Genomic DNA, 24,710 nt, shown 5'->3' on the forward strand with positions numbered 1-24,710 from the left:
CCTACTCCTGTATTACCCCTATTTGATTTTGTATTTATAACCCTGTATTCACCTGACCAAAAGTCTTGTTCCTCCTGCCACCGAACTTCACTAATTCCCACTATATCTAACTTTAACCTATCCATTTCCCTTTTTAAATTTTCTAACCTACCTTCCCGATTAAGGGATCTGACATTCCACCCTCCGATCCGTAGAATGCCAGTTTTCTTTCTCCTGATAACAACGTCCTCTTGAGTAGTCCCCTCCCGGAGATCCGAATGGGGGACTATTTTACCTCCGGAATATTTTACTCAAGAGGACGCCATCATCATTTAATCATACAGTAAAGGTGCATGCCCTCGGGAAAAATTACGGCTGTAGTTTCCCCTTGCTTTCAGACGTTCGCAGTACCAGAACAGCAAGGCCATTTTGGTTAGTGTTACAAGGCCAGATCAGTCAATCATCCAGACTGTTGCCCCTGCAACTACTGAAAAGGCTGCTGCCCCTCTTCAGGAACCACACGTTTGTCTGGCCTCTCAACAGATAGCCATCCGTTGTGGTTGCACCTACAGTACGGGTATTTGTATCATTGAGGCACGCAAGCCTCCCCACCAACGGCAAGGTCCATGGTTCATGGGGGGGGGGGGGGGGGCGGGGGGTGTTGTATCATATCACATGGGAAAAATCAGTTTTTAATTGTCCTGAGGCCACAAATCTCATAAAAAGCATCGCTCGCATCGGTTTTATGTGTCCTGAGGCAAAAAACCGCATAAAAAGCATCAATCAAATTCAAATCGGATTATTAATTTCAGTGTGACTGGTGCAAAACATGTTCAATATACTGTCTACCGTTTTCTGCAAGAAGTTGAAATCGAGAAACAGCATATTCCACAACTGATCGAAGTGTTTTCGGGGTCCTGTTCAGAATGTGTTGCGCAATGCGTGCCTTCAATGCAGCTAAGTTTGCAGTCGGAACACTGAACACATCATCTTTCAGATAGCCCCACAGCCAGAAGTCACACGGATTAAGATCGTGAACGGCACGGCCAGGCTGTGGGGAATTGGCGGCTGAATATTCTAGCATTTTCGAAATGGCGCTTCAGCAGCTGCTTAACTGGATTTGCAATGTGCGGAGGTGCACCATCTTGCATAAAAATGATCCAACCAACACATCCACACTGTTAGAAAGCTGGAATGACGTGGTTACGCAAAAGACACTCATAGCGCTTACCAGTGACGGTACAGATAACAGGACCGCAGCACCTGTCTCTTCGAAATATATGGCCCTGTGATAAATGATGCCGTAAACCAGCACCACACAGTGACTTTTTCATGATGAAGTGGTACTGGTTGATTTGTGTGTGGACTTTCCGTTGCCCATATTCGATAATTCTGTGTATTGACATATCCTGTCAGATGGAAGTGCGCTTCATCTGTCAACAAAACCTTCCACCGTCAATCTTTGTCACCTTCCATTAGAACAAGAAATTGTAAAGCAAACGTCTCTCTTACTGGCAGGTCAACAGGAAGCAGCTCGTGCACATGGGTAATTTTGAATGGATAGCAAAGGAGGATGTTTCGTAGATTTTACGCACCGTGCTCACGGGTATGTTCAGTGATCGGGAAATTCTCCGTGCACTACACGTTTGCACATCATCACTCGTCTCCTCCTGCATTGCTGTGACCACTGCTTCCACTGACCTCGAATCAATTTGTTTCTTCCTTCTACCAGGTTGCATACCAAAAGAACGTGTCTTTTCGAATTTCCGAATCATTTTCTCCAGACCCACCGCAGTCATCGGACCAACGCCTTTTTTCAAACCCTTCAGTGTCTGGAACTTCTGCAGAGCGACGTGTACACAGTCATTATTCTTGTAATACAGCATTACAAGCAGAGCGCAATCCTGCATGGAGACAGTCATGGCGAACATCGCAGATGCGAAAGGAGGAAAACACGCGTATCCGGTGCGTTTATACCAACTTCAGTGGGTCGTGTGCATGACAGGTGTTTTCATTTACCTATTCTGACACATATAGCGGGATCTCTTGATCAATTTTCACATTATTTTTTTCTTCTGACATACTTTTCCCCATGCCCGAGGGATGCGGTGGTGAGATCCTAGTTATGCTCGACAGCACCAAGAAGCTATCATTGACAATAACTCATACATTAGTCAGTAACACTGGAATGTCTTCCAAATCGCCGCATCTTGGTTGTGCCAGTGGAACAGTGCCTATCAGTGGACGAGAGCCAATGTGCACTCGACTCACACCAACATGGCCAGTGCAGCAAAACATTGGGTAGTGGCTGCTAGGTCAGAGCGACCATCGACCGCAGAATCCGATGGCCTCCAGCTCTGTGTATCGATCTCCACAGTGCTCTCGTGGTCGTTGAAGATTTGCACACAGGAGTTTCACCCCAGATCTACTAGAAGTACTCAGTAGCTCACAGGGGTCGGCTCTCAGCCCCCATTTAGGAAACAGGAGCCAGCGGCATCGGGGTCTGCCACAGGAATGGGATGAGCAGAAGCAGCGCCGACCCACTGGAGGGTGGATGACGGATAGCACCCAGACAACGCAGGTTAAGTGTCCAGGAGACCCGCAGGGTGATGGAAGCCTCCATACTCTGTCAGTGTTGTTTCAGAGGTTGGCAGTGCAAATTGTAGCAGCAGCGTCCTTCCAGCCAGACTCGTGGTTACATAGATGACTGAAGACAGTTAGGCATGCTGAGGGTCGACTTCCATAGTCTCCCCTCTCACTGGATAGTTGCAGCTGGCACAAGGGCTGAGACAACACACAGGGCTGTTGGCAATTAGCAGCTATCAATCAACATTTGGTTTAAGAAGGGTGAGATATTTATGTTGGCATTTGTCATGCATTCTGTGTACCGAGCGTGGTGGCGCAATGGTTAGCACACTGGACTCACATTCGGGAGGACGATGGTTCAATCCCGCGTCCGGCCATACTGATTTAGGTTTTCCGTGATTTCCCTAAATCGCTCCAGGCAAATGCCAGGATGGTTCCTTTGAAAGGGCACGGCCGACTTCCTCCCTCGTCCTTCCCTAATCCGATGAGACCGATGACCTCTCTGTTTGGTCTCTTCCCCCACACAACCCAACCACGCACTCGGTGGCGGTGGGGATGGCTATGACATCATGTGTCTTAGTTTTTCCCTCGCTGTCACCTCTCTTGGTGACTTCAGACTTTCACAGCTTCACCTTTCAGGTGCTCTTTTCTCGGAGTGCTTAAAGCTTCCTTTTACTTAGCCTTCGTTACGAAATTGCTTTGTCAGTAGTATGACGATATCTCTCGGCTTCCGTGTTGTCATTATGCTTCGCTTGCAGGAGTGCTCAGTCGTTCCCCTGTGTTGCGATAGCTCCCGTGTTTCACACTATTCGCTCAGCATTTTCCCCTAGCTGGCCGTCTACTGGTCAATGATACACGCAGTTCACCAGCTACCAAGGTAGAACTTGGGCGCAATTTTAGTGTCCACTGTGGATACTATGCTGGAGCATAACAACATGTTCCAAGGTCGTGTAATTAGAAACAATTAAAAACTCTATATACGGGCCCTGGCGGGCCGATCGGTACCGACCGACCGTCGCGTCATCCTCCGCCAATAGCGTCAATGGACACTGTATGGAGGGGCGTGGGGTCAGCACACCGCTCTCTCAACTATGTTAATTTTCGTGACCAGGAGCTACTACTAGCCGATCAAGTAGCTCCTCAACTGGCATCACGAGGCTGTATGTATCTCCTTCCAGTCATGCCACCAAGGAAAAAGCCTTGCTAGTGCCGGAAATCGAACCTGAGTACTCCCCACTGTTATCAGCCGCGCTGATCTAGCAACAAATATTTTATTGAATTTTAGAAGTGTGCCAATCGCGAAAATCTTGTCAAAAAGGTATTTAGTCGTCTATCTGTTGCACCATCACTGTACTACAACACCAGTAATCAGTAAATAAAACCAAGTGAAGCAGAAGTATTATGAGAAACTAGTTAGAAATTAAATACATTCTGAAACTGAAACTATTGGAAGCTAACACCAATTTCCACGTTCAAGACAGATAAAATTATTAAGGCATTAACGAAATTCAGTTAAAGTGCAAATATCCCATGTTCTGTGGTAAAAGATCCCCTTCTGTTTCACGGTACAAGATGGTTCACGACCGATGAAGTATGGTTTTACCGTCCACTGGTTACGTAACTAGTTTTAAAACTGCATAGATCTGCAGTTGAAAAATTAACAACATATTCCAAGTAGCTATACAGAACTCACATGTGTAGAATTCGAAACATCTAAAAATGCTGCACAAAACACAACCTCATGTCTGGCAACAAGGAAAACGGTAGAAAATGGCTGAAACTGCCGATGTTGGTCTCTAGAGCGCGTTCCTTCATGGGATTCTAAGACCAGTCACTAGACTGACGTACAGGTCAAAAAACGTAATGTGATCCTAGGATCGGTGTCCTCTAGATGCAACAATCTCCACTTCTACTTCCCTCAGATGAAGAAATCATTTCATGTCACACTTTTTCGAAATAAAATCGGGATATTTCTCAACAGTTAAAACGCAGAATTCTACAATTAAGATCTGGCAAATTATCCATCGTTGGAAAAATATTTCGCATCGAGGGTGAATACGTAGAGAAAAAACTGATACCATGACCAATTTTCATGATCACAACTTGGTATTTTCGAAGGGATTATTAAAACTTAATGACTACCTCTCCTATCGTCAGCGTAACGGAAGAAATGGAATAGTTTCCTTTGGGATTATTCCACGACTTCTTACTCTCTGCGATGGGTCTCATCTATATCTTAGTGCCACTCGGTCACAGTGCCCTTTGAATACTGAGGTCCGGCTGTACGAGTATGAATTATTTTGGTTTCACTGGATATGCTACAGTCTAGTAGCTCATTTTTCAGTTATGCCAATAGTCAAGCAGACTACTGTCTAACGCAACGGTTCAGCTATCACTGCTGTGTGTTGGTCTTAGAAGCACGTACTGTCTTCGTCCGTTCGAATAACGATGCGTCGACGGGAAATTGCCTACACTGTGTCGAAACTGGACTGCTAACGAGTGGCTACGTGAAGCCTTTCTCTGATGAGCGAGCCGCTCTACAAGTATTGCTAAAAGAACATAGGATAGTGGGCCAGCGATACAGCCTAGGGAATGCCTTCGAGGCACCCTCTTCGAACATTAATCCACGTGGAAGGCATTCTTGATCGATTAGTTTACGTAGGCTTCCTCGGAGCATTGTTAACCAATGTGTTATGACTATGTTTCTTGTTGAAGAGAGTAACTTCCAGGAATACAATACCTCACTCCACATATACAGAAGCAACCAAACACAATAGAAAAGCAATGTAAATACTTCAGATTACCTCCCTGGTTCCCACAGTGCATGTGTTTTAACCGAATAAAGCATGTATGAGACAACCTACATCGTCATCCTCGTTGTGTGAATGCTTCGCGCCTTGCATCTCAAAAGCCGTAGGAAGTCTCACAGATAATATCGCTCCCGATGGTGGTGAGCCGTATATATGCTTCTTACAGCGAAAATAAAAAGTTGCCACTCTCCACCAATCTCTGAACGGCACTGAAAGTCGTGTCTTTTTTCCGCCAGAAGGAACGCCGTTCCGCAACTATTCTTAACTCAGAGGAACTGAGGATTGATTAGGATTCAGAGGATTGATTAGGTAAGGAAATGATTACCTAGATGCATCGTTAAACATGTCATTGTGGTTGTTTAAGAGTCATATTTATTTATCAGTATTAAGTTAAATGTGGATCTCAACATCATAAAAATCACATAGAGGTGTTGAATTTTATTTTCTACATTGCCCCGTATGTGGCGTTTTTCAGCTCGATCTTGTTGCTTTTGGCATAAGTTTGAAGATTATAATGAAGCCAGTCAGTACATCAAGCGTGAATTATTCACTAACACCATATGTATTTTTTTTCAAAACAAATGGAGCCATATTGATTTCTTATGCTCCATTGCTGACACCTGTAGTTTTATCTGGAAAAAAATATCACTGCATTGTAGATCGAAGGTGTCATTTCTGTCACATCACACTTTTGGTTCAGAATCTCCTGGCCAAAATATCTTTATTTTCATTATTTGTATCCCTTTTATTTCACGAGATACCCTTCGTAAAGCGCAAGGACGCCTCAATTGTAGGTGAACACGAAACACGCTGATTGGCAATACTGACGGTCTCGTAAGAGACTCGTGATAGGATCCTGTCACCAGCCGACGCTTGTAGCTAGCGAGGCTGTAAAACACGTCGGAACGGATTCCCCGTCATAGCAGCTATAATGTGTATTAAAAGCAAGACGGGATTTTTTTGCAAAGTATTTTATTTATTCGTCTACATCACTGTTACCCCTTTCAAAATAAACTCCCTTAGATGTTATAAACTTACATGAGCACATTATCCAATCCCAAAAACATTTCTTGAACTCTATAATTGCGATAGCGTTAAGTTCTCTCAGCGATTTATTTTTAATCTCATCTGTGTCTGTAAAACGATGACCCTTTACAGTTTTCTTTATTTTAGGAAAAGAAAAAAAGCGACGCTGGACCATGTCTGGGGAATATGGTGACTGTAAGATCATTAAAGTACTTTTTTTTTTTACCAATAATAACGAAATATGCGCAGGTGCTGTGAAGTGATGCAAACCGATGCACTGTTTTGCAACAAATCCATGTGTTTCTTTTTTTCGGATTGTTTAACGCAACCACGACGTTGAACGTTTAAGTAATACCTCTAATTGATCGTTCGACCTTGTGGTAAGAACGCAATGTGCACCATGCCAGTTTGACATTATTTGTCCAACTTTTTCGGTCCTCGCTATCGAGAATCCCGGGACAATTGGACCATAATTTCGATGTCATATCCGTAACCCCGGGTATCGTCACATATTATGACACGTTTCAGTAGTTTTGCATCGTTCTTGACTTCATCTAGCGACTTCTGGGCAACGTGCGTTCGCCCCTAATTTTGTCCGAAATTCAACATTTCTGGAACAAATTTTGCTGTGACGCCTTTCATATCCAAAACATCTGAAAAAATTTCGTGGTATGAGTCAACTAATACGCCAACGTCGATAGTGGCTTCCCAGACTGGGTTTCGGCGAGGGTTCATATTGATTTCTACATTTCGTTTCTTTGCAGCACTGCACATTTCCTGAAATGCGAAAAAAGGTCTGTTTACGTTGCCCAGCTAAACATGTCTGTGTTTAGCGCTGCCAACTTAACTGATTTCCACTTGATCTGAAGTTGACCGTTGGGTCTGTGGTGATTTACTTTTGTTCATATGTATTCATTTAATATTTAAGTGAGATGCAGTAACAGTCTATGAACTGATGGGCTAAAAAATATGGGGAGTAGCTGGGGGTGGGGGGCGAGGGTGAAGGTAAAAAAAGAAGGTAGTGAACAGTGAACTGAATAGGGAAAGGAAGAGTAAGTTGGTAATGAGATGGTGAACGGAGAATGAGGTAGAGGTGAAATGGAGGAGAAGGTGGGGTAGCGAGAATGAAAACGATGTAGAAAGGAGATTTTTTTAATGTGATGCGTTAAAAGATTATGTATAGTGTCTAGTTTTTAATATTTATCTGATCATTAATCAACTGTTTGTGTGTTAGTGTGAGAGGTGGCATGAGCCCCCTCTCATATTTCTATCTTACGATTTTCCTCTTTAATCGCATGCGGTGAAAAGTTGCTATTCCTTCACACGCGGACTTCCCACGCAGCGTCTCTCGTCACCCAGGTGGTCCGGTGACAGGCGGGCTCTGCGGATCGGACGGGTGTGAGGCAGTTGAGAGAATGCTTTCCAGACGCCGACATTGTCAAAAGACACGCCCGGAGGGGCCTGAAGTAGCGGCTGGGCTAGAGGTTCCGTTACTTCGCAGAAACTTAGCGAAAACACTTTCTGGCGGGCTACCAGCGAGGCGTGGGAATGACTTGTGTACCCAGGCAGTTGTGGCGGGAAAATTCCCGCGCTTTCTGCAAAATAGTAACTGTGATTGGCTTGCTCAGGGCATAGCTCCGTGACGTAGCAAAATCAGCGCAGAAATTGGCGCCAAGAATCTCCATTGGTGGAATGGTAGTGTTCTGGCAATGGAGTGGAATTTTCCGCCGGTTTTCGAGTTACTGATTGGAACGTTTAACCACGGCCACTGTCGTGGGGGCGGGAATGTTCTGTGTTCAGCCTGTACGGGTGCTCAGAGTAGTCGGCTCTCGCCTTTCGGTCGAGGACGTCGAAGCAACCAGCCATCGCCTCCGGTACGCCAGATCGTGTTCTGGCAGTTAAGAAAACAGTTTGGTAATGTATGTCCGCAGCACCGGCAGATAGGGATTTTCCTAGGTGATAATCAGAGCTCAGCAGAGCGCGCCTGTTCGTCTTTTTCTAACTTAGTTCTGACTTGAGTAGCAGCAATTAATGTTGGGTTAGCTGTGTGTCTCTCTTAAGATTTGAGTGGCAAGGAATTGGCTCCACATACCACTTCGTCTTAAACCTCACAATCCAGTTTAGGGACAACTTCACCTTCACAGCGTTTGTTTGAGTATCCAATTTGAGCCAATTTGATGTATTATAAATGTTTCATGTGTTTTTGTTTATTATTTTGTGTTTAGTCTTAACAAATCATATTGTTATTTTGGACAGAACTTTCATTCTGTTAATCGGTAGAGCAACCCATCATTTCTCACTGCGTTCATGAAACCTTCCTTTATTTAACTTATTTATCAAATTAAATTATTGCAGGTGCCAAACTCTTGTCTACTCCACTTGCAGGGTTGATTACAGTCAGTTCGCGTATATTTTTTAATCCATGTGCAACAGCAAAAGTCGGAGTTACAATAGGGGGGGGGGGGCTTAGAGCATCATTTACATATGTAGATTCTAGAAGAATTTAGTGTTAAATACACTGCTAGCCCCGGCACCTCGCAAGTGCTTCGTGTATGTGTTAATGTTTAGAAAAGTTAGGAGATGTCTGTTTTTACTGATTTTTATTATGGCCCAAAATGTTTTTCTGCTGCGCTTCGTGTTTGATATTCCTGCTTAAGATGGTCTGAAAATGAGTGATTTGTGTTGCAGTTCTATGCCTGATGTGTTCTTTATACATTGTGTCAAAGGTCCTGCTTGTCATCCCAATAGTGTTTATCATTGCTTAGCAATTGAATTAATAGATACGAGACTGTTGGTATCCACCTGGTTGTAGTTTGTTTTGGGACATGTTTTTACATTGACTTATTTATTTTGTGTGCAATGTCTGTACCTTGTTTTCTAGAGTATGTTTCCTATTTTGTATGTGAGTGTATTGTGGTAGGTTGTTGCATACCACTCTCTTCAGTTTGTGCTGCTTGTATAATTTTTACCCTTGTTTATATTCGTGTTGTCAGTGTGTCTGCATGTATGTAATGGCATTGTTTGATTTGTTTATTTCATCTTTTGAATCTTTATTTTTCTGTTTTCTTGTATGAATTTTTATTGCTATCTGTTTTATAGTGACTAGATCTTATGGCAACCGAAAGTATTTAGGGGAATCTTGATAAATTTGTTCAGTATGTATCTAACTGCAGCTTGTTTGTGATTCTGTGGATGTTCATTATTGTGTCCATTGTTGTGGGTTCTTGTATATGTTAAAGGTTTGGTCGCTATTATCTTTTATTATGGTTAGAACCAGCAAGTGATTGCAAAGACTGATTTTAAATGCGTTTAAGGATGGTAAAGCAACTGTGGACATTATTTCCACACAAATGAAGAGTTCATAAAATATTTTCCAACATTAAATGTTCGTTTCTGTTCCCTGACTGCTTTGCTCTGTGCGGAGTGCCTAGCGACAGCGTCCGTCGTCTGTCTGTTTAGCACTGCAGCTTATTACCTGGACAGCCCCGTGACAGCAGAGGTTTCGGCTGATAGATTTTCGGGGGAGCGGTAGTTAATTGGCACGTCCAGGTCGCGGCCCAATCCATCACGTCGAGCGGCCAATGAAGACGGGAGGCTGTGGAGAACGCCAGAGAGGCTGTCACCATGAGAACAGAATAGGCGTCCACCGTACGCTGCAGACTGCGGCGGCGGGAGAAATCCATCCATGAGGCTCTATATTAGAACTGGTGTAGTTTCTTATGTAGATACATGACACCTCCATTTAACACAGGATAATTAGTTCATTTAGCTGACGATATGAGAATTATAATCGATGTCAGCAGGCAAACAGCAACAGACTATACACCGAAGCGCCAAAACAACTGATACAGACATGCGTATTCAAATACAGAGATACGTAAACAAGCCGAATAGGGAGCTGCTGTAGACAACGCCTATATAACAGGGTGGTCAGAAAACGTGTGAAATGCTTGTAGGGATGTTACAGGGCAGGTTGTACTGAGACATAAATGTTAAGAAAAAAATTCGATACGTTGCTCCGTTTCCGAGTTATTTAGCGTAGAATTTAGCCAATCGGGGCGTCGCGCGCTCACACTCAAGCGGCCTGCCAGGGGCGGTGTCGCCCAACGAGTGCTTTGTCTCGTTAGCTGAAACTTGAATTTACGCGCGCGACGATCTGATTGGCTAACTTCAATGCTAAATAACTCGGAAACGGAGCAACGTATCGAATTTTTTCTTAACATTTATGTCTCAGTACAACCTGCCCTGTAACATCCCTACAAGCATTTCACACATTTTCTGACTACCCTGTAAGATAACAAGTGTCTGATGCAGTGTTAGATGGGTTACTGTTGTTACAATGGAAGGTTATCAAGATTTGAATGAGTTTGAACGTGGTGTTATAGTCGGCACACAAGCGATGGGTCACAGCATCTCCGAGATAGCGATGAAGTGGGGATTTTCCCGTACGACTATTTCACGAGTGTGTCGTGAATATCAGGAATCCAGTGAAACATGATATCTCAGAAATCGTTGCGGCCGGAAAAAGATCCTGCAAGAACGGAACCAATGACGACTGAAGAGAATCGTTCAGCTTGACAAAGTGCAACCGTTCCGAAAATTGCTGCAGATTGCAATGCTGGGTCATCAAGAAGCGTCAGCGTGCCAACCATTCAACGAAGCATCTTGAGAGGCACCCACATGCCTTGCTCATACTGTGGCATCAAGCAGTCAGGCCTGCAAGATGAGTGGTCTGCCAAGCGAGTGGATTCATTCTTAATTTATCGAGTAACATGAACTCTCGTATCTTACTATTTAGTTACAAATTATCCTCCTGTATGAATAATGCGCAACGGAAACACGCATCTGACTATCAGTAATTTACAGAACTCTGACTGTACACTACGCACTGGCAATACCACATTTACTTTTTGTCTTTTATTTAACGGCTTTTGTCAACGCGTGGCCACCGCACTGAATATGAATGGCGCACACATTATAAATTCGGGACATTAAGACAACATACAATTCGAAGGAAAAGTCCACCAATCTTTTTTCTTTTCACTATCTTATTTATTCCGATAAACTCTCTAACCTAAACACACAAATTCTATAACCTACAACAATAACACATGAGAAATTCCGCCCAGTGGGCATGGCTTTACATTGGTGAATCTCTATATTATGGTCTCGTAATTTATTTAACGCTACAGTGCACTTTCTGGATAGGATGGTGGATCTTTTATTATACCTCACACTTCGACTCTCACAATCATCATCACGAAACTTTCCTCCAGACCGAGCGGTACCGAAGGAACAAGCATAACCCACTAATCTTTTGAAACTACCTTGCTACTCTCCCATGCAAACCACACATACCCAAATTACATGACATACACCACACTACAATACGAATACAAAACACAAAATAGTCACAACATTATCACTTTCAGCTTTCCCACTTCAATTAGTATTTATCCCAGTTTCACACGACACTGCCCCACTTTGTAATTCTACTTTCCTACTATGAACTCTGGAGATATATGCACGTCTTCCTGTGCAATGCAAGCCAAGTGGCGTTGCTGGATAGACGGCCGACTCACCTTGATTCTCTCTCAGAGTTTAAATCTAGCGTCACACGGAATCATATCACGCAATGTAACATTAAGAACATATTCATCACACACGCGAGTCCTCAACTGATACCATGGACGAGTACTTCTCTTTATCCTTTGTCTCATACACAGATTGAGACTCACACAGTACTCACCACGTGGAAGTACTCGTCTCTAATTTCAAGTCCTGCACACGCCATTTCTTAAATATTTCAGCTTATGGTACAGACGCTATTTCTTAAATATTTCAACTTATTGTACACACGCTAGTAATTCAGCTTAACTTAAGCACATGGAAGTATTTCAACTTATTGCTACACGTGGTTTCATTGTGACCGTTGGTCACTTCCGAAGATTACTACAATCCCATTAATATTACCTGCCTGACATTTAATTCTCCCCACAAAAGTTCCTGAGATAGAGAAATTATTATTTCAAACTACTCTTAAATATTCCACATGCATACCATGTCTCCACTCTTTCGTCATTACGGAGCACAACTAAAACAGGTCTTAACAGCACAAGATCCAGCGGCATAGTGCTGAAACATGGCCGTTCTTTAGGTTCTCTCACACCTCTGTCGAAGTGGGGAGGCACCTTGCTACCCTATTGGTCAGCCACATTTCAGGTGCTCAAAGCTCAGGTAAATTTCATCTCTTTGGTCCCACCAAAGGTGGACAAAGGATCGACTCAAAGATGATCATATATTCACATTCACTATCTGCGGTTAGCAGACGACCATACATTCATTCATTTCACAGATCTCACCAAACTGGATGTAGGGATTTATTTTGTGGGAGTGCACATGTGATCAATTAAATAAATAAATTGTCATTCTTTCCCACACTGGTATCCGGCTTCGCTGTATTAATTGAAATTGAGTTATTTTACAAAAAAATGTGTTGTTCTGACAAAAATAATGAAGTATGTTGTACCTATTTTCAATGTCGGGCGGTACTGTACCCTTTCAATCTTCGATATGGGGTTTCGGAGCCGAAGGCCCACTCGTGTACCCTTGACTTCCTATATCCACTCTATTTCGGTCTTCAGTTAATTTTCTGGCCAAATAGCAGCTCATCTACTACTATTAGAGTCTCATTTTCGGATGTAATTACTTCATCACCACCTTATTTAACTCGACTAGATTCAATAACCCTTCGTTTACTGTTGTTGTTATTCATCTTGTAACCTCATTTGAAGGCGCTAGCCATTCTTTTCAACTGCTCTTCCAAGTTGTTTGCTGTGTCTGACAGAATTATAAACAGAATTATAATGCCATCGACAAACCAGAAAGATTTTATTTCTTCTGCTTGAACTTTAACTCCCTTTCTAACTTCCTTCTTGAGTTCCATTACAGTGTGCTCATTGAACATACTGAATAATAGTGAGGATAGGCTGCGACCCTGTTTCACTCCCTATCGACTTTTTCAGCTGCAGTCTGGTTTCTGAACAAGTTCCAAACAACCTTTCGCTCCCTGTATTTTGTCACTGCTACCTTCATAATTTCAAAGAGTGTATTGCAGCCAGAACTGTCAAATCCTTTCTCTAAATTTTGTAGCTGCTATATACGTAAGCAAGCCCTTCCTTACAGTATTTTCTCAGAATTCATGGGTTCAATATTGCCTCATTTCTGCGGAACCCAAACTGATCTTCCCAGAGGTTGGCCTAATTTTATTATGTTCTTTCAAAGGAAACTTGGGGTTTAGCTTAAAGTTTATAATGAAATCATTAGAGACGGAGTACAAGGCCTAACTGGACAACAGTAGGGGGAGGAATGGAACCTGTCCTTTACTATGGGGACATCTCGTCATTCGCGTTAATCGATGTAGTAAAAACCACGGAACATCTGAATTTGAATGTATTGTCGAGGATGAGAGCCCTGGTTCTATTGAATGCGAGTACTGTATCTGAAGCATTGCACCACATTGTCCGGTTAATACTTTCGCAGCTAAGTCATACAATATTGGATTTTGGGATTTATTACCTTTAAGAAATAGTGTAGTGACTGCAAAATGATGTGCCGTTCGAATATATATGTGGTGCTCACATAGGTACATTCTGTAAAGAAATATTCAGAGTGGTAGATACTTCAGTTATAGGCTCATAGTAAATGAATGATCTAAAAAAGACATATTTTGAGCCACCAAGCCCAGAACGAATATCGATGTCCAAAATTGCACTGCTAACGATTAACCTAACAAATGTTCGTAAACAGTCGTTTTTATTCATTAATTAGCTGTTCGCGGCGACGTGTTGCTGTCGCTCAGACTGTTCAAACGGAAGAGAAATAAAAGGGAAAGCACATGTTCCTAATATGAATGGGAATTGGATACGGCACGGTCTAATCTCCTTCTTCCGCCAGTCTCTACCTCGCACTCCCCTTCTCTTTGTCCATCTCCTCCTCCTTCCCCGTCTCTCCATCTCCTCCCACTTCTCTATGTCCATATCCTCCCCCTTCTCACCCTCTATCTTCTCCTGCTCACCTATCTCTCTCTCTCTCTCTCTCTTTCAATCACCTCCTCCCCCTTTCTATGTCCCAATCACGTCCTCCCCCTTTCTACACTACTGGCCATTAAAATAGCTACACCAAGAAGAAATGCAGATGATAAACGGGTATTCATTGGACAAATATATTATACTAGAACTGACATGTGATTACATTTTGACGGAATTTGAGTGCTTAGATCCTGAGAAATCAGTAGCTAGAACAACCACCTCTGGCCGTAATAACGGCCTTGATACGCCTGTGCATTGAGTCAAACAGAGCTTGGATGGCGTGTACAGGTACAGCTGCCCATGCAGCTTCAACACGATACCACAGTTCATCAAGAGTAGTGACTGGCGTATTGTGACAAGCCAGTTGCTCGGCCACCATTGACCAGACGTTTTCAGTTGGTGAGAGATCTGGAGAATGCGCTGGCCAGGGCAGCAGTCGAACATTTTCTGTATCCAGAAAGGCCCGTACAGGACCTGCAACATGCGGTCGTACATTATCCTGCTGAAATGTAGGGTTTCGCCGGGATCGAATGAAGGGTAGAGCCACGGGTTGTTACATATCTGAAATGTAACGTCCACTGTTCGAAGTGCCGTCAATGCGAACAAGAGGTGACCGAGACGTGTAACCAAATGGCACCCCATACGATCACGCCGGGTGATACGCCAGTATAGCGGTGACGAATACACGCTTCCAATGTGCGTTCACTGCGATGTCGCCAAACACGGATGCGACCATCATGATGCTGTAAAGAGAACCTGGATTCATCCGAAAAAATGACGTTTTGTCATTCGTGCACCGAAGCTCGTCGTTGAGTACACCATCGCAGGCACTCCTGTCTGTGATGCAGCATCAAGGGTAACCGCAGCCATGGTCTCCGAGCTGATAGTCCATGCTGCTGCAAACGTCGTCGAACTGTTCGTGCAGATGATTGTTGTCTTGCAAACGTCCCCATCTGTTGACTCAGGGATCGAACCGTGGCTGCCATGCGCATAAGATGCCTGTCATCTCAACTGCTAGTGATATGAGGCCGTTGGGCTCCAGCACGGCGTTCCGTATTACCCTCCTGAACCCACTGAGTCAATATTCTGCTAACAGTCATTGGATCTCGACGAACGCGAGCAGCAACGTCGCGATACGATAAACCGCAATCGTGATGGGCTACAATCCGACCTTTATCAAAGTCGGAAACGTAATTTATACGCATTTGTCCTCATTACACGAGGCATCACAACAACGTTTCACCATTCAACGCCGGTCAACTGATGTTTGTGTATGAGAAATCGGTCGGAAACTTTCCTCCTGTCAGCACGTTGTAGGTGTCGCCACCGGCGCCAAGCTTGTGTGAATGCTCTGAAAAGCTAATCATTTGCATATCACAGCATCTTCTTTCTGTCGGTTAAATTTCGTGTCTGTAGCACGTCATCTTCGTGGTGTAGCAATTTTAATGGCCAGCAGTGTATGTCTATCTTCTCTCTCTCCCTCTCTCCATCTCCTCCTGTCCCTTTCTGTCCACTCGTCTTTTCCGCTTTCTATTTCCTGTTCTTTCCATCCATTTGACCATTTCCTATATCCCCCCCCCCCCTCTCCGACAATGAACCTAGGTTATTGCTATTGCAAATTCAGATTTTGTAGTAGTATTCTAATCATAAGCCGATGTGTCATAAATACAACTTTCCTTTTTGCTAACAACTATTCACTATTTTACATTTTATATATATTTTCATCTTATATGTATTAAAAACACGTAGCGTATGTCTGTGCGAATGTTCATCAGAGTACTGCTTATCGAGTATCGGAGCAGATTTGCGACTGGATTCAAGACTTGCAGACAGAACTCAACACGTCGCTCTTAACGGAACAAACGACAGATGTAAAGTTGAGTTCCGGAGTGCAAGGAAGTGTGATAAGAAGGTTACTGATTACAGTATATACAAATGATCTAATAGAAAGTGTCGGATACTCTTGAAGGCTGTTCGCAGATGGTGCTGTTGTCTATAACAAAGTAGCAACGCCAGAAGATATTAACGATTTACAGAATGACCTCCAGAGAGTTGACGAATGGAGCAGGCTCTAGCAGTTGACTCTGAACGTAAATAAATGTAACATATTGCGCATACATAGGGAAAAAATCCACTACTGTGCAGCTGCACTATTGATGACAAACCGCTGGAAACAGTACCTGCCGTAAAATATCTAGGAGCAACTATCCAGTGCGACCGCAAGTGGAATGACCACATAAAACAAACAATGGGAAAAGGAGATGCCAGACTCAGATTCGTAGGAAGGATCTTAAGGTAATGTAAATCATCCACGAGGGGAGTGGCTTATAAGACACTTTTTCCACCGATTCTTGAGTATTGTTCATCTAACTGGGATCCCTACCAAGTAAGTCTTGATAGAAGAGATGGAGAAGGTCAAAGGAAGAGCGGCGGTTTCGTCATGGGATCGTTTAGCCGGCGCCAGAGTGTTACGGAGATGCTTAGCAAACTCCATTGGCAAACATTACAAGAGAAGTGTTGTGCATCATGGAGAGATTTACTATTGGTATTTCGAGAGAGCACTTTCCGGGAAGAATCGGACAACTTATTACTTCCCCCACGTAAGTCTCGCTTAATGAAAATTCGAGAAATTAAAACCAGTACAGATGCTTACCGACAATAATTCTCCCCATGCGCTATTCGTGAGTGAAACAGGGTTGGAGGGCTCAGTTAGTGGTACGAAAGTACCCTCCGCCTCTTCATTAACTGGTTTGCGGAGTATGATGTGGATGTTATGTAAAGTGTTCGAAGATAACGAATGGGATGACAACGTTCATTCTCCTCAGAGCCTCCACGCACTAATATGTTCATCTCGATTTTATTCACACAACGGGGATTCGTCTGAAAAGATAACACGCTGAGTCTCCTGTGTCCGTTGTTGTCGCTCGGCGCATCAGTGTCGGCGCCCCTCTCTCCGCTGTCGCGTCAACGGAAGCCGCAACAGCAACAGCAGTGCTAACAGTCGTTGACGCTCCAGATGTTTTTGTATCGTTCGCGCACCGTTAATGACGGACTCTCTCTTTTCAGACGACATTGCAGAGGACAAATTTGATGAACACACAGAACTGCATAACAAAAGTAGGGAATCATATTCCGGAGATGGGATAGTTAGTCCATTTGCAGAAGAGAAGGTGAGAAAAGAAATACTGAAATTGGAATGGAATAAATCACCTGGTTCTGACCACGTCCCTGCTATAGTTCTACAAGCCCTTCACTTGCACATCATTTTATATTTATGCCAACTCTGCAACGGTGGCTTATTGCAGGGAAGAATACTAGATACATGGAAGAAAGCAAACGTGATAATCTTAAAAAGGGGTGAGGACAAGGATCCTCTAGCTCCAAAGTCTTTGGAGCGATTGCCTTCTCGATACTTTAGGGAAGGTGCAGGAGAAGCTGCTAAGAGGTGGACTTCACGAGAAAAGATTTCTTCGTGGTATGAATTCGCAAGAGTATGGTTCCAGAAGCGGGAAGTCAGCAGAAGACGCTGTAAATAAAGCGATAAGACTCGTGGAAAACGATCGACATAAATATATCGAATCCAAAATGGTGGACATCGCCTGCGCTTTCAATCACTTATGGTGGCCAGCATTTTTTAACCGCCTGAGGAATTTGGTCTGTCCACGGAGTGCTTTAAGAACTGTGAAAACGGAGAAGCAAGACTGCCGTGCCCAGGGATCCACAGGCGGTCTTATTTTCTGCGATCTAGTACTCGACCCGGTACTAGGATAGCTTCAGGATAATGAAGAGGTCGTAGGCGAAGACCATATGCCGATGAACTGATGATCCTTCTGAAGGGAAGCTCCAGAAGGAACCTGGAAGTTAGATGTAACATAGTCCTTCAACAATTTCATCGGTGTTCTAAGCAAAAGGCCACAAACATACTATTAATAGGGAATTTTCTAAGAGGCCCGATCATAAAATTAAGCGACAGGTCCATAAAGAAAAAACCCGTTACCAGACACTTAGGCGTCTTCTTGAATCAACGATAAAATTGTGGCGAACGTATGGAATGATCAGATTACACAAATAACTGGCAAGACGAAATCTAGGATGCGGTTTATTAGTAGAATTCTGAAGCGATGCAGTCCATCAAAAAAGGAAATTGCTCATAATACGTTAGTTCGTCCAGTCTTAGAGTATTGTTCGTCTGTATGGGACCCTTACCAGTTGGGTCTGATTCAAGAGATTGAGAAGGTCCAAAGAAGAGCGGCAAGATTCATGACTGGTACATTTAGCCATCGCAAGAGCGTTACAAATCTCATAGAAAGTTTGAAGTTGGACACACTTACAGATAGACGACGCGCTAAACGGAAGGGAGTGCTCACTAAATTCCGAAATCCGATCTTCGCCCAGGATGTAGAGCATATTTTATTCCCACCAACTTTCATATCATGGGATACTTTGCGAGCGCTTCTCCCACAGAATTTTGGTAGTAACACCAGCACGGATAGTTAACAGGGCGTAACGTGGAATACTACTTGAACTGACGGGAGATTTTGGCACTGTGTCAGTAGAGGCATTGCAAATAATACTTGGAATGTGTCCACTCGATTTACAGATACGGAGAAAAGCGGGACGGATTGACTGAAGAAAGAACAACATCATGAAGTGATGAAGTTAATACGAATACGGGCCACAAACAGACAGCAAATTCAAAATCAAATCGTCCACCTATGGCAGAATCGATGACCAAGTAGCGAAGCGCACCTACGGTTTTTGGCCAGATATGAAAGAGAGACTGAGAATGAAACACCGGAATCTCTCAAGAGGCCTGACTCACTTTTTGACTGGTCATGGGCCCTATCCCCGCCTACTGGTATCGAATTGGTGGAGTGTGTCTGTGGTGAAAAAGATACGCCGGAACATACCATCCGAGGATTTCCGGTGTACGCCGATGTAGCTGACCCTGTTTGGCAGCAATTGAATCGGAACGGAAGACTCGATGTCATGGAGGTACTGCGTTACGAAATAGAATGGCAGATCTTGGACAGCATTGCTGCAGCTATTTTAAGAAAGGCTTGGATAGCGCGTTATTTTATGAGCCAAACCCGTCAACTGTACTACGAGAGGTTGCGAGAGAAGACCGAGAAGCAACACAAAGAAGGCATCTGCGGTCATCAGTTGCGGAAGAAGAACTGCCAACACCGTATGCGCAGCCATCGTAACAACACCAAAGAGTAAGGTAACCGTCGGCCGTGTCTCGCCATTCAAGGAACCAGAACAGGGGTGACATGGGCTAGCTTGTGGCTGCGCTCGCCACCGGCGACAACGAAGCTCCCTTGGAACAAGTGAGTCCTTCCCTCCAATCAGAAAGAACCACAACGACCTCCAACTGCCCAAGGAACGAGGTGGGTATGCCAGTGGACTATGGAGCGATGGCGTGCAATGTGGAGTGTGATAGACAAAAACTGAAGTTATCAAACGGTAGTAGAAAATTGGCTCTGAGCACTATGCGACTTAACTTCTGAGGTCATCAGTCGCTTAGAACTTAGAACTAATTAAACCTAACTAACCTAAGGACATCACACACATCCATGCCCGAGGCAGGATTCGAACCTGCGACCGTAGCGGTCACGCGGTTCCAGACTGAAGCGCCTAGAACCGCACAGCCACACCGGTCGGCAAACAGTAGTAGACATAGATTTGGTAGTAGGTGCACTTTTTAATTCGTATAGAAAGAGTTTTTTCTTTTTTAAATTATTATTAGTAGCAGAAATAGTTATGGTGATGGGAGGTAGTATGGTGTAGGATAAAATTAAGTATTAAGGTGTAATGCATAATTTCTGTTAGAATCAATACAGCCTGTGTCATTATTGATTACAGCCTACAATGTAATGGAATAAATATATTACAAATAAATGATAAATAAATGTCCACATAGACAGACCTCGCTGCAGAAAAACCTTGCTTTCATACTCAAGGTACATTACACAAGATTTGGTACATTGGAGATCCGCAACTGAGAGCCATGATAATTAGTTTAGAGAGATCTGCTTCAGCTGTACTAATTATTTATTGAAACTACGATCGGTTTCGCGATTTTAAAATCCCACCCTCAAGTGTATGGAATTATTGTATTTGGTTATACATTACATACGGTCGGCCTAGTCAGTGCAAGAGCTCCAATCACTGCATGTTTTCGGAAAATGTCCATCGCCAGCCAGTCGTACAACAGTGGTTGGCTTTCCTACTGTGCGGCTGCCCAGCGGTGGACATTTTCCGCCATCATGCAGTGATTGGAGCCCTTGCACTACTGGCCGACCACATGTTACGTGATACGAAATACAATAATTTCATACACCTGAAGATCGGATTTTCAAACCCCAAAATAGATCGTGGTGTGAATAAATATTTAGTGTAACTGAAGTGGATCTCTCTAAATTAAGGTACATACTTTGCTGTGCGATCAAGCGCGGCCGAGTGAAGAGTATGTCTGCCCGTTGGGTGTTAGTCACGTGGAGCCATTGAGATTTTGCATGCCATTGAGATTGGACCTCGCAAGCCCATCTATTCCATGTTTGTCTTGCGATCCTGACCAATGGGAACAGCAACATCGTGGAATGATAAAGTACAGTCTAGGCTACTATACTACTGCTTGTAAAATTTCGACTTTTGCTGGTAGATGATACTCTGTCTTGTACAAAACGAACACGACTTTCTCACAACCCGTCAACATTCAAATATGTTTTCTGAATGAGAATCCCTCCGCATAATCTTCCTTTATATAAGGAATGAACATGACTTTACTCCTACCCACTACATGTGGCTCCACTGAAATGCTAATCATTTTCATATCAAAGTATGTGCTGCACTTCATTTCATTTGAAGTTTGTTGCATTCCACCCTCACTGTGTTGGATTTGTAATGGCCAGCAGGATACAATACCAGAGGACAAATTTTATTCATAATTCTTCATTAATAATGACTTTACATCAGGTAGACGTGAGTAATTCTCCTAAGCCGATGTTTGGTCAATTACCAATATTGATATAAAATGTCTAACATATAGTGAAGCTAAATTTAAGAGATTACTCAAAAGGTTCCTTCCGTGTAAGTTCTTACATTCCACAAAATAACTTTTACTTAGAAAATTGTAGATTAATACACTGACCGGCCTGCAGTCACATAGTAAGGAGGTCCACAAGGATTTGTGAGAGTCACCAGCTCATTTGCAATTTCTGTCGTAGCGGCCCCTTATTTAGAGGGCCCACACAACCGACACACAAGATGGGTTGCCGACCTCCTTGCAGGAGCGTGGAGAGAAACATCGCCAGCGGATATAAACAATAACAGGCTTTCCAAATAAACACGGAACTACTTCGCCAGACAACATGTGACAGTGTTCCACCAATCGGAACTCATATGACTCATGTAGCACTCTGCCGACCCGGCTTTATAAGCACATCTGGGCAGTTAGAACGGCGTTCCCCCCCTCCCCCCCTTTTCGTCTTTCCCCCTCCTGCAGGACCCCCCCCCCCCCCGCCATCTGCCTTTGGCTCGGGAGTGTCATCTTTGTGCTGCCACTTTCGTGCAGTGTTCTACAGTGCGTTTTACAGAGTGTTCCATGTTGTGTTTTTGGGACTTGTTGCGAACGGCCATCATACTGACGCTGGGTGTGCCTTTTATCTCTTGCGAACAGAAACCAGACTGTCGCCATGTTTTTTAATTGTGTGTCTACTATGTTACTTGTCTGATTCCTGTGTATTTTATCTCCATTGCCAACCCCTTTTGCTTTCTGTTTTAACTTTCGGCATTTTTACGCCATTTTACACTTTAAATCACCATTTTATCGCCTGTTTTTCCCTGTTTCTTTCTTCTTCCTTTATTTAAAAAAAGTCTGTAGGCTGTAGAGCAGCGTAGTAAGCTGCTGCCAGCCCGCCCCCTTCGGGGGGAATTGAAAATCAATAAAGAAAAAAAAATTAGAACGGCAGGCTGTAGAGCAGCATACTAAGCTGCTGCCAGCCCGCCGCCTTCAGGGGGGGGGGGGAGGGGGGGGGGAATTGAAAATCAATAAAGAAAAAAAAAATTAGAACGGCAGTGTTTACCTACCGCTAGGAACAGCTCCAGTCAGAACTTGCGCTGGCCCTAGCATTAGCATTGTAGTAAAAAAAAAAAAAATGGCTCTGAGCACTATGGGACTTATCTGCTGAGGTCATCAGTCCCCTAGAACTTAGAACTAGTTAAACCTAACTAACCTAAGGGCATCACACACATCCATGCCCGAGGCAGGATTTGAACCTGCGACCGTAGCAGTCGCGCGGTTCCGGACTGAAGCGCCCGGAACTGCCTGAGCATTGTAGTAGCATGTTGTATTTTATAAATTGGTAGAGTAGATTTTGGTTAGTATTTTCTTCTGTTGTCTTGTTTCCTTATCTGGTTTGCCACCACAAGAGTTGTGGTATTCTCTTCTTGTTCTTGCGTTTAACACTTACGTGCATGCCAAGAAGGCGTTTTTCTTTAATTATAATAAAGTGTGTTCAAATTGACTGTTAGTTCTTTCCTGCCGACCGCAGGACACTACAATTAAATTTTTTCTCATTATATTTTTGCTTATCTTAAACCGAGCCATTGTCTTGGGAATGTTTTGTGTGTTTCTGCTACAATCACCTTCGATTAGTCGAAACAAGTTTTATGAGCAATCTTTTCGTGTATACATAAAGGAATTTGCGCATAATTGGAGGTCGGTTTTGGCCATCAGCAAACGAGAAGCCTTTGCGATTTTAGGACCACAAGGGTCTTTTATTTTGAATGGGCATTCGGCATTCCGCTTCCTGTTGCGTTTACGCTTGTTGGTTTGCTGCTGTGGTTTCTCGATTGCTGCCCTGATCGATTTGAGAGGTAGGCTGGTTTTGTGTGGTGTTGGCCTGAACTGATCCGGAATCTCTACAGCGACGAAGAGTTCGGGTGAGACCTTTTCAATTATTTACCATGGTGACTATTAGGTGAATGTACAGGTTATATCAAAAGTGTGTTCAAAAATCCTGTGCAGTTAACTTGCTATTACTCCGCGTCCATACTCGCGAGGATATACTTCCGCATGTTGAAATGGTACTTTATATTTTTCTCATTTTTCATGAAATACAAGCTGATTATGTGAGTGAACATTATTTTTTCATTCGTCGTGTTGTAGATTCAGACTCTTCACCGTTTTCTGAACTGTAAATGAGTAGTGTAGTGCCAACCTGTCTTTTCATCACTGATTTTGGGAACCTTATATTGTATCTACTTTTTGAGAACCCGTGTTGGCTTTGTGAACCACTCATGCTGTTTGAGAACAATGCTTTGTGTGTTATATACAGGGTCTCAATAATTAAACTTCCAATTTAAAAACTCTGTTGAAAGAAAACCACTGCTCAGAATGACGTCAAATTTGAACAGAATATAATTGAAACACAGGAAATGTGGTTTCAAATTGGATTCTGCGTGGAATCCTGTCATGTGTGCAGAAAAACTTCATGGTCTGCGTAGCCGGCACCGTTCTGCAATTTTAACACATGAAAATCGCTCTGACATCGATAAGATGAGTTTTCACCACAAACAGCATTCACAGCACCGAAATACTTGTGAAGCACCTGCTTCAAGCAACGCATGCGCACTGACAACTGGGTACACCACGCCTGTGCTGGACGAGTTTTAAATAGTGGAGCTCAGTGCTCCGTCGCACGTGCACACTTGAAGGTCGCCAGAAGACTCTGCACTCAAACATCGTGGCAGCGAGTTACTGACACCTGGAATTTCGCTTGAAATGCTAAGGTACAGTCTATTGTGCACGACTTCATACACAATAGTGCGGCGAGGTGGGCCACAGAGAGGTGCGGCAACTACTGTCGTAGGAAAGCTGCACAGGAGCACAAATGATTAACGAACTAGTTAACACAATAAACGGAAGATTTACTTCTATTTCTCCTAGTACACGAAGAGTCATTACAAATAATGCAGCAAGGAACAGAGTCCAGCTACCACAATGTTAGCAAGGTTGAGGCTCAATGTACTAAGAGTGAAAAATTGTATCTTAACGAAGAGGCTCAAAGTGAAAGTGGGCGGAGTCGCTGCCACAGGCCGTCCTATATTGCGGCTGCAGAGGGCACTCTTTGTACGGAACTGCTGGAGGCATCGTTCTCCGGGTGTGCACCATTGGGTCTGCCTCATCCCGTATGACTGTTGTCGGTGTCAGAGA

This window comes from Schistocerca nitens, chromosome 5, assembly GCF_023898315.1.
Source record: "Schistocerca nitens isolate TAMUIC-IGC-003100 chromosome 5, iqSchNite1.1, whole genome shotgun sequence".
In the NCBI taxonomy this organism is placed as follows: domain Eukaryota; kingdom Metazoa; phylum Arthropoda; class Insecta; order Orthoptera; family Acrididae; genus Schistocerca; species Schistocerca nitens.